At 42.4% G+C, this 12799-nt stretch overlaps 4 non-coding genes across 4 annotated transcripts; all 4 read right to left on the bottom strand.

Moving 5' to 3' along the window:
- Positions 1-1323: 1323 nt before the first annotated feature.
- On the bottom strand, positions 1324-1395 carry trnag-ucc (transfer RNA glycine (anticodon UCC)). Its single transcript has one exon. It is a non-coding gene; the product is annotated as a tRNA-Gly (tRNA).
- A 1946-nt stretch (positions 1396-3341) lies between these two features.
- Positions 3342-3413, bottom strand: trnag-ucc (transfer RNA glycine (anticodon UCC)). Its single transcript has one exon. It is a non-coding gene; the product is annotated as a tRNA-Gly (tRNA).
- A 1952-nt stretch (positions 3414-5365) lies between these two features.
- trnag-ucc (transfer RNA glycine (anticodon UCC)) lies at positions 5366-5437 on the bottom strand. The gene has a single exon. It is a non-coding gene; the product is annotated as a tRNA-Gly (tRNA).
- A 5994-nt stretch (positions 5438-11431) lies between these two features.
- Positions 11432-11503, bottom strand: trnag-ucc (transfer RNA glycine (anticodon UCC)). Its single transcript has one exon. It is a non-coding gene; the product is annotated as a tRNA-Gly (tRNA).
- Positions 11504-12799: the final 1296 nt, after the last annotated feature.

The raw sequence follows: 12799 nt of genomic DNA, 5'->3' as shown, positions 1-12799 counted from the left end.
CTCAACAGCAAATCAAAGATCCATCTCAATGCTTTTCACAATAAGTAACTCCCCCAGTCCCTCACTCATAAATCAATGGTCCATTTAAACAAACTGGGAATTGCATTCCTAATGTTTTTAAAATCAATAAATGCCCAGCCCTTATTAATGAATAAACGGTCCTTTTAAATAAACCCTGACCATTCCCAATGTTTGAAGTAAGCAGTAACCATCAGACCCTAATCAGGATGGGTACATGAATAGAAAGGGTTTGGAGGGATATGGGCCAGGTGCTGGCAGGTGGGACTAGATTGGGTTGGACTATCTGGTCGGCATGGACAGTTTGGACCGAAGGGTGCGTTTCCTTGCTGTGCATCTCTATGATTCCACGTGAAGGGGCATCTTAAATCAGAGAGGGATCTGAGTGTGGGGACATGTATTGTTCAAACTTACATTTACTTTCGTATTGGAGAAAGTGAGGACTGCAGGTGCTGGAGATCAGAGCTGAAAATGTGTTGCTGGAAAAGCGCAGCAGGTCAGGCAGCATCCAAGGAACAGGAGAATCGACGTTTCGGGCATAAGCCGTTCTTCAGGAATCCTGGGCGTATGCCCGAAACGTCGATTCTCCTGTTCATTGGATACTGCCTGACCTGCTGCGCTTTTCCACCAACACATTTTCAGCATTTACTTTCATATACACAAGATAATAAGTAAATTGAGGGGGCAGTTAAGATCTCTTTGTCGGTTCATGTTGACCAGTCTGTAGAGAGGATGATATCTGTGGAACCAGAGATCGTTTACTGAATCCCAACGTTCTCCAGATCAAATCCCCTTTCACAGCTTTGCTGTGTAGCTCACCAGCTGATGTAGATCTCCCCACAGTCTGCAGACAGCTTCCCCAAAACCAATGACGAATGTTTTATCATCTGCAAATTCGATATCCGACACCAATTCCACAACAGTGATATATACACCAGGCAAACAGGTGACTAATTTCGATTAAAAAATAAAATAACCGATCTGATATCATAAATAATGCTGTACCCATAAACAATGGACTGCCCACCGACTTTTCACTTGATATTAGGCTGCATTTCACCAAAAGAAAACTGAGAGTAATGTTGAAAAGAGTGAAATCTTGAAATAAAATGAAAAGCTCAGGATTTCTGTCATGACACCAGTTAATTTGAAACGGGTATCATCCTCAATTTCAAAGTGGTGGCCGCCCTCCAGAGGTTTGGCCCCATTCATGTGGCTGACTCAAGGTGATGTGCAGATGTGAGTGTTTCATTCCCACTGCTGGAAATGGTCTTTTTGCTGTTGAGTGGTTTAAAAGCTGCAGCTTGCGATGGCCGGGAATCGAACCCGGGTCAACTGCTTGGAAGGTAGCTATGCTCACCACTATACCACCATCGCCACCACAGGCACGGCTCCAAACATCAGGGAACGTGCAATTCGACCAATAGTTCTTGATTCGAAATTTCGTTCGTTTTTTGATGCAAATTTTCCGGTGAAATAATAGAATTCAGAAGTAATAAAAGATTGAGTTTTACTGATTTGATAGTTTTCATTATACCTTTTAATTCACACTTTTTAACAGTTCGGGAAGCAGAAATCTCTCGAAAAATGTGTATCAATCCGCACTTTGATTCTGTTGATAGATTTGTAGTTTTCTCTGTTACTTTGGAGAAGAGGGGGAGGGTGGAGTGGCAGCTGGGAGCGAGAGAAACCAGGGTAATTTTCAATGTTTTAAAATCAGAGTGTCATACAGCATGGAAACAGATCCTTAGCTCCAACCAGTTTATGCTGACTATATCCCCAAACCCAACTGCAACCACCTGCATGCACTTGAACATTTCCCATTTGCTAGCATTTGGTCATATCTCTCTAAACCTTTCCTATTCATGAACATATCCAAGTGTCTTTTCAACGTTGTAACTATACCTGCGTCCATCTATCTCTGACAGTTCATTGCACACACCAAACACTCGATGTGTAAAAAATTTATCCCTCATTTCCTTTTTAAATCCATAATCCCCTTTCCACTCAACAGCAAATCAAAGATCCATCTCAATGCTTTTCACAATAAGTAACTCCCCCAGTCCCTCACTCATAAATCAATGGTCCATTTAAACAAACTGGGAATTGCATTCCTAATGTTTTTAAAATCAATAAATGCCCAGCCCTTATTAATGAATAAACGGTCCTTTTAAATAAACCCTGACCATTCCCAATGTTTGAAGTAAGCAGTAACCATCAGACCCTAATCAGGATGGGTACATGAATAGAAAGGGTTTGGAGGGATATGGGCCAGTTGCTGGCAGGTGGGACTAGACTGGGTTGCACTATCTGGTCGGCATGGACAGTTTGGACCGAAGGGTGTGTTTCCTTGCTGTGCATCTCTATGATTCCACGTGAAGGGGCATCTTAAATCAGAGAGGGATCTGAGTGTGGGGACATGTATTGTTCAAACTTACATTTACTTTCGTATTGGAGAAAGTGAGGACTGCAGGTGCTGGAGATCAGAGCTGAAAATGTGTTGCTGGAAAAGCGCAGCAGGTCAGGCAGCATCCAAGGAGAATCGACGTTTCGGGCATAAGCCGTTCTTCAGGAATCCTGGGCGTATGCCCGAAACGTCGATTCTCCTGTTCATTGGATACTGCCTGACCTGCTGCGCTTTTCCACCAACACATTTTCAGCATTTACTTTCATATACACAAGATAATAAGTAAATTGAGGGGGCAGTTAAGATCTCTTTGTCGGTTCATGTTGACCAGTCTGTAGAGAGGATGATACCTGTGGAACCAGAGATCGTTTACTGAATCCCAACGTTCTCCAGATCAAATCCCCTTTCACAGCTTTGCTGTGTAGCTCACCAGCTGATGTAGATCTCCCCACAGTCTGCAGACAGCTTCCCCAAAACCAATGACGAATGTTTTATCATCTGCAAATTCGATATCCGACACCAATTCCACAACAGTGATATATACACCAGGCAAACAGGTGACTAATTTCGATTAAAAAATAAAATAACCGATCTGATATCATAAATAATGCTGTGCCCATAAACAATGGACTGCCCACCGACTTTTCACTTGATATTAGGCTGCATTTCACCAAAAGAAAACTGAGAGTAATGTTGAAAAGAGTGAAATCTTGAAATAAAATGAAAAGCTCAGGATTTCTGTCATGACACCAGTTAATTTGAAACGGGTATCATCCTCAATTTCAAAGTGGTGGCCGCCCTCCAGAGGTTTGGCCCCGTTAATGTGGCTGACTCAAGGTGATGTGCAGATGTGAGTGTTTCATTCCCACTGCTGGAAATGGTCTTTTTGCTGTTGAGTGGTTTAAAAGCTGCAGCTTGCGATGGCCGGGAATCGAACCCGGGTCAACTGCTTGGAAGGCAGCTATGCTCACCACTATACCACCATCGCCACCACAGGCGCGGCTCCAAACATCAGGGAACGTGCAATTCGACCAATAGTTCTTGATTCGAAATTTCGTTCGTTTTTTGATGCAAATTTTCCGGTGAAATAATAGAATTCAGAAGTAATAAAAGATTGAGTTTTACTGATTTGATAGTTTTCATTATACCTTTTAATTCACACTTTTTAACAGTTCGGGAAGCAGAAATCTCTCGAAAAATGTGTATCAATCCGCACTTTGATTCTGTTGATAGATTTGTAGTTTTCTCTGTTACTTTGGAGAAGAGGGGGAGGGTGGAGTGGCAGCTGGGAGGGAGAGAAACCAGGGTAATTTTCAATGTTTTAAAATCAGAGTGTCATACAGCATGGAAACAGATCCTTAGCTCCAACCAGTTTATGCTGACTATATCCCCAAACCCAACTGCAACCACCTGCATGCACTTGAACATTTCCCATTTGCTAGCATTTGGTCATATCTCTCTAAACCTTTCCTATTCATGAACATATCCAAGTGTCTTTTCAACGTTGTAACTATACCTGCGTCCATCTATCTCTGACAGTTCATTGCACACACCAAACACTCGATGTGTAAAAAATTTATCCCTCATTACCTTTTTAAATCCATAATCCCCTTTCCACTCAACAGCAAATCAAAGATCCATCTCAATGCTTTTCACAATAAGTAACTCCCCCAGTCCCTCACTCATAAATCAATGGTCCATTTAAACAAACTGGGAATTGCATTCCTAATGTTTTTAAAATCAATAAATGCCCAGCCCTTATTAATGAATAAACGGTCCTTTTAAATAAACCCTGACCATTCCCAATGTTTGAAGTAAGCAGTAACCATCAGACCCTAATCAGGATGGGTATATGAATAGAAAGGGTTTGGAGGGATATGGGCCAGGTGGTGGCAGGTGGGACTAGATTGGGTTGGACTATCTGGTCGGCATGGACAGTTTGGACCGAAGCGTGTGTTTCCTTGCTGTGCATCTCTATGATTCCACGTGAAGGGGCATCTTAAATCAGAGAGGGATCTGAGTGTGGGGACATGTATTGTTCAAACTTACATTTACTTTCGTATTGGAGAAAGTGAGGACTGCAGGTGCTGGAGATCGGAGCTGAAAATGTGTTGCTGGAAAAGCGCAACAGGTCAGGCAGCATCCAAGGAACAGGAGAATCGACGTTTCGGGCATAAGCCGTTCTTCAGGAATCCTGGGCGTATGCCCGAAACGTCGATTCTCCTGTTCATTGGATACTGCCTGACCTGCTGCCCTTTTCCACCAACACATTTTCAGCATTTACTTTCATATACACAAGATAATAAGTAAATTGAGGGGGCAGTTAAGATCTCTTTGTCGGTTCATGTTGACCAGTCTGTAGAGAGGATGATATCTGTGGAACCAGAGATCGTTTACTGAATCCCAACGTTCGCCAGATCAAATCCCCTTTCACAGCTTTGCTGTGTAGCTCACCAGCTGATGTAGATCTCCCCACAGTCTGCAGACAGCTTCCCCAAAACCAATGACGAATGTTTTATCATCTGCAAATTCGATATCCGACACCAATTCCACAACAGTGATATATACACCAGGCAAACAGGTGACTAATTTCGATTAAAAAATAAAATAACCGATCTGATATCATAAATAATGCTGTGCCCATAAACAATGGACTGCCCACCGACTTTTCACTTGATATTAGGCTGCATTTCACCAAAAGAAAACTGAGAGTAATGTTGAAAAGAGTGAAATCTTGAAATAAAATGAAAAGCTCAGGATTTCTGTCATGACACCAGTTAATTTGAAACGGGTATCATCCTCAATTTCAAAGTGGTGGCCGCCCTCCAGAGGTTTGGCCCCGTTAATGTGGCTGACTCAAGGTGATGTGCAGATGTGAGTGTTTCATTCCCACTGCTGGAAATGGTCTTTTTGCTGTTGAGTGGTTTAAAAGCTGCAGCTTGCGATGGCCGGGAATCGAACCCGGGTCAACTGCTTGGAAGGCAGCTATGCTCACCACTATACCACCATCGCCACCACAGGCGCGGCTCCAAACATCAGGGAACGTGCAATTCGACCAATAGTTCTTGATTCGAAATTTCGTTCGTTTTTTGATGCAAATTTTCCGGTGAAATAATAGAATTCAGAAGTAATAAAAGATTGAGTTTTACTGATTTGATAGTTTTCATTATACCTTTTAATTCACACTTTTTAACAGTTCGGGAAGCAGAAATCTCTCGAAAAATGTGTATCAATCCGCACTTTGATTCTGTTGATAGATTTGTAGTTTTCTCTGTTACTTTGGAGAAGAGGGGGAGGGTGGAGTGGCAGCTGGGAGGGAGAGAAACCAGGGTAATTTTCAATGTTTTAAAATCAGAGTGTCATACAGCATGGAAACAGATCCTTAGCTCCAACCAGTTTATGCTGACTATATCCCCAAACCCAACTGCAACCACCTGCATGCACTTGAACATTTCCCATTTGCTAGCATTTGGTCATATCTCTCTAAACCTTTCCTATTCATGAACATATCCAAGTGTCTTTTCAACGTTGTAACTATACCTGCGTCCATCTATCTCTGACAGTTCATTGCACACACCAAACACTCGATGTGTAAAAAATTTATCCCTCATTACCTTTTTAAATCCATAATCCCCTTTCCACTCAACAGCAAATCAAAGATCCATCTCAATGCTTTTCACAATAAGTAACTCCCCCAGTCCCTCACTCATAAATCAATGGTCCATTTAAACAAACTGGGAATTGCATTCCTAATGTTTTTAAAATCAATAAATGCCCAGCCCTTATTAATGAATAAACGGTCCTTTTAAATAAACCCTGACCATTCCCAATGTTTGAAGTAAGCAGTAACCATCAGACCCTAATCAGGATGGGTATATGAATAGAAAGGGTTTGGAGGGATATGGGCCAGGTGGTGGCAGGTGGGACTAGATTGGGTTGGACTATCTGGTCGGCATGGACAGTTTGGACCGAAGCGTGTGTTTCCTTGCTGTGCATCTCTATGATTCCACGTGAAGGGGCATCTTAAATCAGAGAGGGATCTGAGTGTGGGGACATGTATTGTTCAAACTTACATTTACTTTCGTATTGGAGAAAGTGAGGACTGCAGGTGCTGGAGATCGGAGCTGAAAATGTGTTGCTGGAAAAGCGCAACAGGTCAGGCAGCATCCAAGGAACAGGAGAATCGACGTTTCGGGCATAAGCCGTTCTTCAGGAATCCTGGGCGTATGCCCGAAACGTCGATTCTCCTGTTCATTGGATACTGCCTGACCTGCTGCCCTTTTCCACCAACACATTTTCAGCATTTACTTTCATATACACAAGATAATAAGTAAATTGAGGGGGCAGTTAAGATCTCTTTGTCGGTTCATGTTGACCAGTCTGTAGAGAGGATGATATCTGTGGAACCAGAGATCGTTTACTGAATCCCAACGTTCTCCAGATCAAATCCCCTTTCACAGCTTTGCTGTGTAGCTCACCAGCTGATGTAGATCTCCCCACAGTCTGCAGACAGCTTCCCCAAAACCAATGACGAATGTTTTATCATCTGCAAATTCGATATCCGACACCAATTCCACAACAGTGATATATACACCAGGCAAACAGGTGACTAATTTCGATTAAAAAATAAAATAACCGATCTGATATAATAAATAATGCTGTGCCCATAAACAATGGACTGCCCACCCACTTTTCACTTGATATTAGGCTGCATTTCACCAAAAGAAAACTGAGAGTAATGTTGAAAAGAGTGAAATCTTGAAATAAAATGAAAAGCTCAGGATTTCTGTCATGACACCAGTTAATTTGAAACGGGTATCATCCTCAATTTCAAAGTGGTGGCCGCCCTCCAGAGGTTTGGCCCCGTTCATGTGGCTGACTCAAGGTGATGTGCAGATGTGAGTGTTTCATTCCCACTGCTGGAAATGGTCTTTTTGCTGTTGAGTGGTTTAAAAGCTGCAGCTTGCGATGGCCGGAAATCGAACGCGGGTCAACTGCTTGGAAGGCAGCTATGCTCACCACTATACCACCATCGCCACCACAGGCGCGGCTCCAAACATCAGGGAACGTGCAATTCGACCAATAGTTCTTGATTCGAAATTTCGTTCGTTTTTTGATGCAAATTTTCCGGTGAAATAATAGAATTCAGAAGTAATAAAAGATTGAGTTTTACTGATTTGATAGTTTTCATTATACCTTTTAATTCACACTTTTTAACAGTTCGGGAAGCAGAAATCTCTCGAAAAATGTGTATCAATCCGCACTTTGATTCTGTTGATAGATTTGTAGTTTTCTCTGTTACTTTGGAGAAGAGGGGGAGGGTGGAGTGGCAGCTGGGAGGGAGAGAAACCAGGGTAATTTTCAATGTTTTAAAATCAGAGTGTCATACAGCATGGAAACAGATCCTTAGCTCCAACCAGTTTATGCTGACTATATCCCCAAACCCAACTGCAACCACCTGCATGCACTTGAACATTTCCCATTTGCTAGCATTTGGTCATATCTCTCTAAACCTTTCCTATTCATGAACATATCCAAGTGTCTTTTCAACGTTGTAACTATACCTGCGTCCATCTATCTCTGACAGTTCATTGCACACACCAAACACTCGATGTGTAAAAAATTTATCCCTCATTTCCTTTTTAAATCCATAATCCCCTTTCCACTCAACAGCAAATCAAAGATCCATCTCAATGCTTTTCACAATAAGTAACTCCCCCAGTCCCTCACTCATAAATCAATGGTCCATTTAAACAAACTGGGAATTGCATTCCTAATGTTTTTAAAATCAATAAATGCCCAGCCCTTATTAATGAATAAACGGTCCTTTTAAATAAACCCTGACCATTCCCAATGTTTGAAGTAAGCAGTAACCATCAGACCCTAATCAGGATGGGTACATGAATAGAAAGGGTTTGGAGGGATATGGGCCAGGTGGTGGCAGGTGGGACTAGATTGGGTTGGACTATCTGGTCGGCATGGACAGTTTGGACCGAAGGGTGTGTTTCCTTGCTGTGCATCTCTATGATTCCACGTGAAGGGGCATCTTAAATCAGAGAGGGATCTGAGTGTGGGGACATGTATTGTTCAAACTTACATTTACTTTCGTATTGGAGAAAGTGAGGACTGCAGGTGCTGGAGATCAGAGCTGAAAATGTGTTGCTGGAAAAGCGCAGCAGGTCAGGCACCATCCAAGGAACAGGAGAATCGACGTTTCGGGCATAAGCCGTTCTTCAGGAATCCTGGGCGTATGCCCGAAACGTCGATTCTCCTGTTCATTGGATACTGCCTGACCTGCTGCGCTTTTCCACCAACACATTTTCAGCATTTACTTTCATATACACAAGATAATAAGTAAATTGAGGGGGCAGTTAAGATCTCTTTGTCGGTTCATGTTGACCAGTCTGTAGAGAGGATGATATCTGTGGAACCAGAGATCGTTTACTGAATCCCAACGTTCTCCAGATCAAATCCCCTTTCACAGCTTTGCTGTGTAGCTCACCAGCTGATGTAGATCTCCCCACAGTCTGCAGACAGCTTCCCCAAAACCAATGACGAATGTTTTATCATCTGCAAATTCGATATCCGACACCAATTCCACAACAGTGATATATACACCAGGCAAACAGGTGACTAATTTCGATTAAAAAATAAAATAACCGATCTGATATCATAAATAATGCTGTGCCCATAAACAATGGACTGCCCACCCACTTTTCACTTGATATTAGGCTGCATTTCACCAAAAGAAAACTGAGAGTAATGTTGAAAAGAGTGAAATCTTGAAATAAAATGAAAAGCTCAGGATTTCTGTCATGACACCAGTTAATTTGAAACGGGTATCATCCTCAATTTCAAAGTGGTGGCCGCCCTCCAGAGGTTTGGCCCCGTTCATGTGGCTGACTCAAGGTGATGTGCAGATGTGAGTGTTTCATTCCCACTGCTGGAAATGGTCTTTTTGCTGTTGAGTGGTTTAAAAGCTGCAGCTTGCGATGGCCGGAAATCGAACGCGGGTCAACTGCTTGGAAGGCAGCTATGCTCACCACTATACCACCATCGCCACCACAGGCGCGGCTCCAAACATCAGGGAACGTGCAATTCGACCAATTGATTCGAAATTTCGTTCGTTTTTTGATGCAAATTTTCCGGTGAAATAATAGAATTCAGAAGTAATAAAAGATTGAGTTTTACTGATTTGATAGTTTTCATTATACCTTTTAATTCACACTTTTTAACAGTTCGGGAAGCAGAAATCTCTCGAAAAATGTGTATCAATCCGCACTTTGATTCTGTTGATAGATTTGTAGTTTTCTCTGTTACTTTGGAGAAGAGGGGAAGGGTGGAGTGGCAGCTGGGAGGGAGAGAAACCAGGGTAATTTTCAATGTTTTAAAATCAGAGTGTCATACAGCATGGAAACAGATCCTTAGCTCCAACCAGTTTATGCTGACTATATCCCCAAACCCAACTGCAACCACCTGCATGCACTGGAACATTTCCCATTTGCTAGCATTTGGTCATATCTCTCTAAACCTTTCCTATTCATGAACATATCCAAGTGTCTTTTCAACGTTGTAACTATACCTGCGTCCATCTATCTCTGACAGTTCATTGCACACACCAAACACTCGATGTGTAAAAAATTTATCCCTCATTTCCTTTTTAAATCCATAATCCCCTTTCCACTCAACAGCAAATCAAAGATCCATCTCAATGCTTTTCACAATAAGTAACTCCCCCAGTCCCTCACTCATAAATCAATGGTCCATTTAAACAAACTGGGAATTGCATTCCTAATGTTTTTAAAATCAATAAATGCCCAGCCCTTATTAATGAATAAACGGTCCTTTTAAATAAACCCTGACCATTCCCAATGTTTGAAGTAAGCAGTAACCATCAGACCCTAATCAGGATGGGTATATGAATAGAAAGGGTTTGGAGGGATATGGGCCAGGTGGTGGCAGGTGGGACTAGATTGGGTTGGACTATCTGGTCGGCATGGACAGTTTGGACCGAAGGGTGTGTTTCCTTGCTGTGCATCTCTATGATTCCACGTGAAGGGGCATCTTAAATCAGAGAGGGATCTGAGTGTGGGGACATGTATTGTTCAAACTTACATTTACTTTCGTATTGGAGAAAGTGAGGACTGCAGGTGCTGGAGATCGGAGCTGAAAATGTGTTGCTGGAAAAGCGCAACAGGTCAGGCAGCATCCAAGGAACAGGAGAATCGACGTTTCGGGCATAAGCCGTTCTTCAGGAATCCTGGGCGTATGCCCGAAACGTCGATTCTCCTGTTCATTGGATACTGCCTGACCTGCTGCGCTTTTCCACCAACACATTTTCAGCATTTACTTTCATATACACAAGATAATAAGTAAATTGAGGGGGCAGTTAAGATCTCTTTGTCGGTTCATGTTGACCAGTCTGTAGAGAGGATGATATCTGTGGAACCAGAGATCGTTTACTGAATCCCAACGTTCGCCAGATCAAATCCCCTTTCACAGCTTTGCTGTGTAGCTCACCAGCTGATGTAGATCTCCCCACAGTCTGCAGACAGCTTCCCCAAAACCAATGACGAATGTTTTATCATCTGCAAATTCGATATCCGACACCAATTCCACAACAGTGATATATACACCAGGCAAACAGGTGACTAATTTCGATTAAAAAATAAAATAACCGATCTGATATAATAAATAATGCTGTGCCCATAAACAATGGACTGCCCACCCACTTTTCACTTGATATTAGGCTGCATTTCACCAAAAGAAAACTGAGAGTAATGTTGAAAAGAGTGAAATCTTGAAATAAAATGAAAAGCTCAGGATTTCTGTCATGACACCAGTTAATTTGAAACGGGTATCATCCTCAATTTCAAAGTGGTGGCCGCCCTCCAGAGGTTTGGCCCCGTTAATGTGGCTGACTCAAGGTGATGTGCAGATGTGAGTGTTTCATTCCCACTGCTGGAAATGGTCTTTTTGCTGTTGAGTGGTTTAAAAGCTGCAGCTTGCGATGGCCGGGAATCGAACCCGGGTCAACTGCTTGGAAGGCAGCTATGCTCACCACTATACCACCATCGCCACCACAGGCGCGGCTCTAAGCATCTGGGAATGTGCAATTCGACCAATAGTTCTTGATTCGAAATTTCGTTCGTTTTTTGATGCAAATTTTCCGGTGAAATAATAGAATTCAGAAGTAATAAAAGATTGAGTTTTACTGATTTGATAGTTTTCATTATACCTTTTAATTCACACTTTTTAACAGTTCGGGAAGCAGAAATCTCTCGAAAAATGTGTATCAATCCGCACTTTGATTCTGTTGATAGATTTGTAGTTTTCTCTGTTACTTTGGAGAAGAGGGGGAGGGTGGAGTGGCAGCTGGGAGGGTGAGAAACCAGGGTAATTTTCAATGTTTTAAAATCAGAGTGTCATACAGCATGGAAACAGATCCTTAGCTCCAACCAGTTTATGCTGACTATATCCCCAAACCCAACTGCAACCACCTGCATGCACTTGAACATTTCCCATTTGCTAGCATTTGGTCATATCTCTCTAAACCTTTCCTATTCATGAACATATCCAAGTGTCTTTTCAACGTTGTAACTATACCTGCGTCCATCTATCTCTGACAGTTCATTGCACACACCAAACACTCGATGTGTAAAAAAATTATCCCTCATTTCCTTTTTAAATCCATAATCCCCTTTCCACTCAACAGCAAATCAAAGATCCATCTCAATGCTTTTCACAATAAGTAACTCCCCCAGTCCCTCACTCATAAATCAATGGTCCATTTAAACAAACTGGGAATTGCATTCCTAATGTTTTTAAAATCAATAAATGCCCAGCCCTTATTAATGAATAAACGGTCCTTTTAAATAAACCCTGACCATTCCCAATGTTTGAAGTAAGCAGTAACCATCAGACCCCTAATCAGGATGGGTACATGAATAGAAAGGGTTTGGAGGGATATGGGCCAGGTGCTGGCAGGTGGGACTAGATTGGGTTGGACTATCTGGTCGGCATGGACAGTTTGGACCGAAGGGTGTGTTTCCTTGCTGTGCATCTCTATGATTCCACGTGAAGGGGCATCTTAAATCAGAGAGGGATCTGAGTGTGGGGACATGTATTGTTCAAACTTACATTTACTTTCGTATTGGAGAAAGTGAGGACTGCAGGTGCTGGAGATCAGAGCTGAAAATGTGTTGCTGGAAAAGCGCAGCAGGTCAGGCAGCATCCAAGGAACAGGAGAATCGACGTTTCGGGCATAAGCCGTTCTTCAGGAATCCTGGGCGTATGCCCGAAACGTCGATTCTCCTGTTCATTGGATACTGCCTGACCTGCTGCGCTTTTCCACCAACACATTTTCAGCATTTA

Source organism: Chiloscyllium plagiosum, unplaced genomic scaffold (assembly GCF_037043375.1).
Source record: "Chiloscyllium plagiosum isolate Xiang-an unplaced genomic scaffold, Cpla_swu_hap1 HiC_scaffold_12, whole genome shotgun sequence".
In the NCBI taxonomy this organism is placed as follows: Eukaryota; Metazoa; Chordata; class Chondrichthyes; order Orectolobiformes; family Hemiscylliidae; genus Chiloscyllium; species Chiloscyllium plagiosum.
The sequence above is the reverse complement of the archived record's forward strand: the minus strand, read 5'-3'. Positions and strand labels throughout refer to the sequence as shown.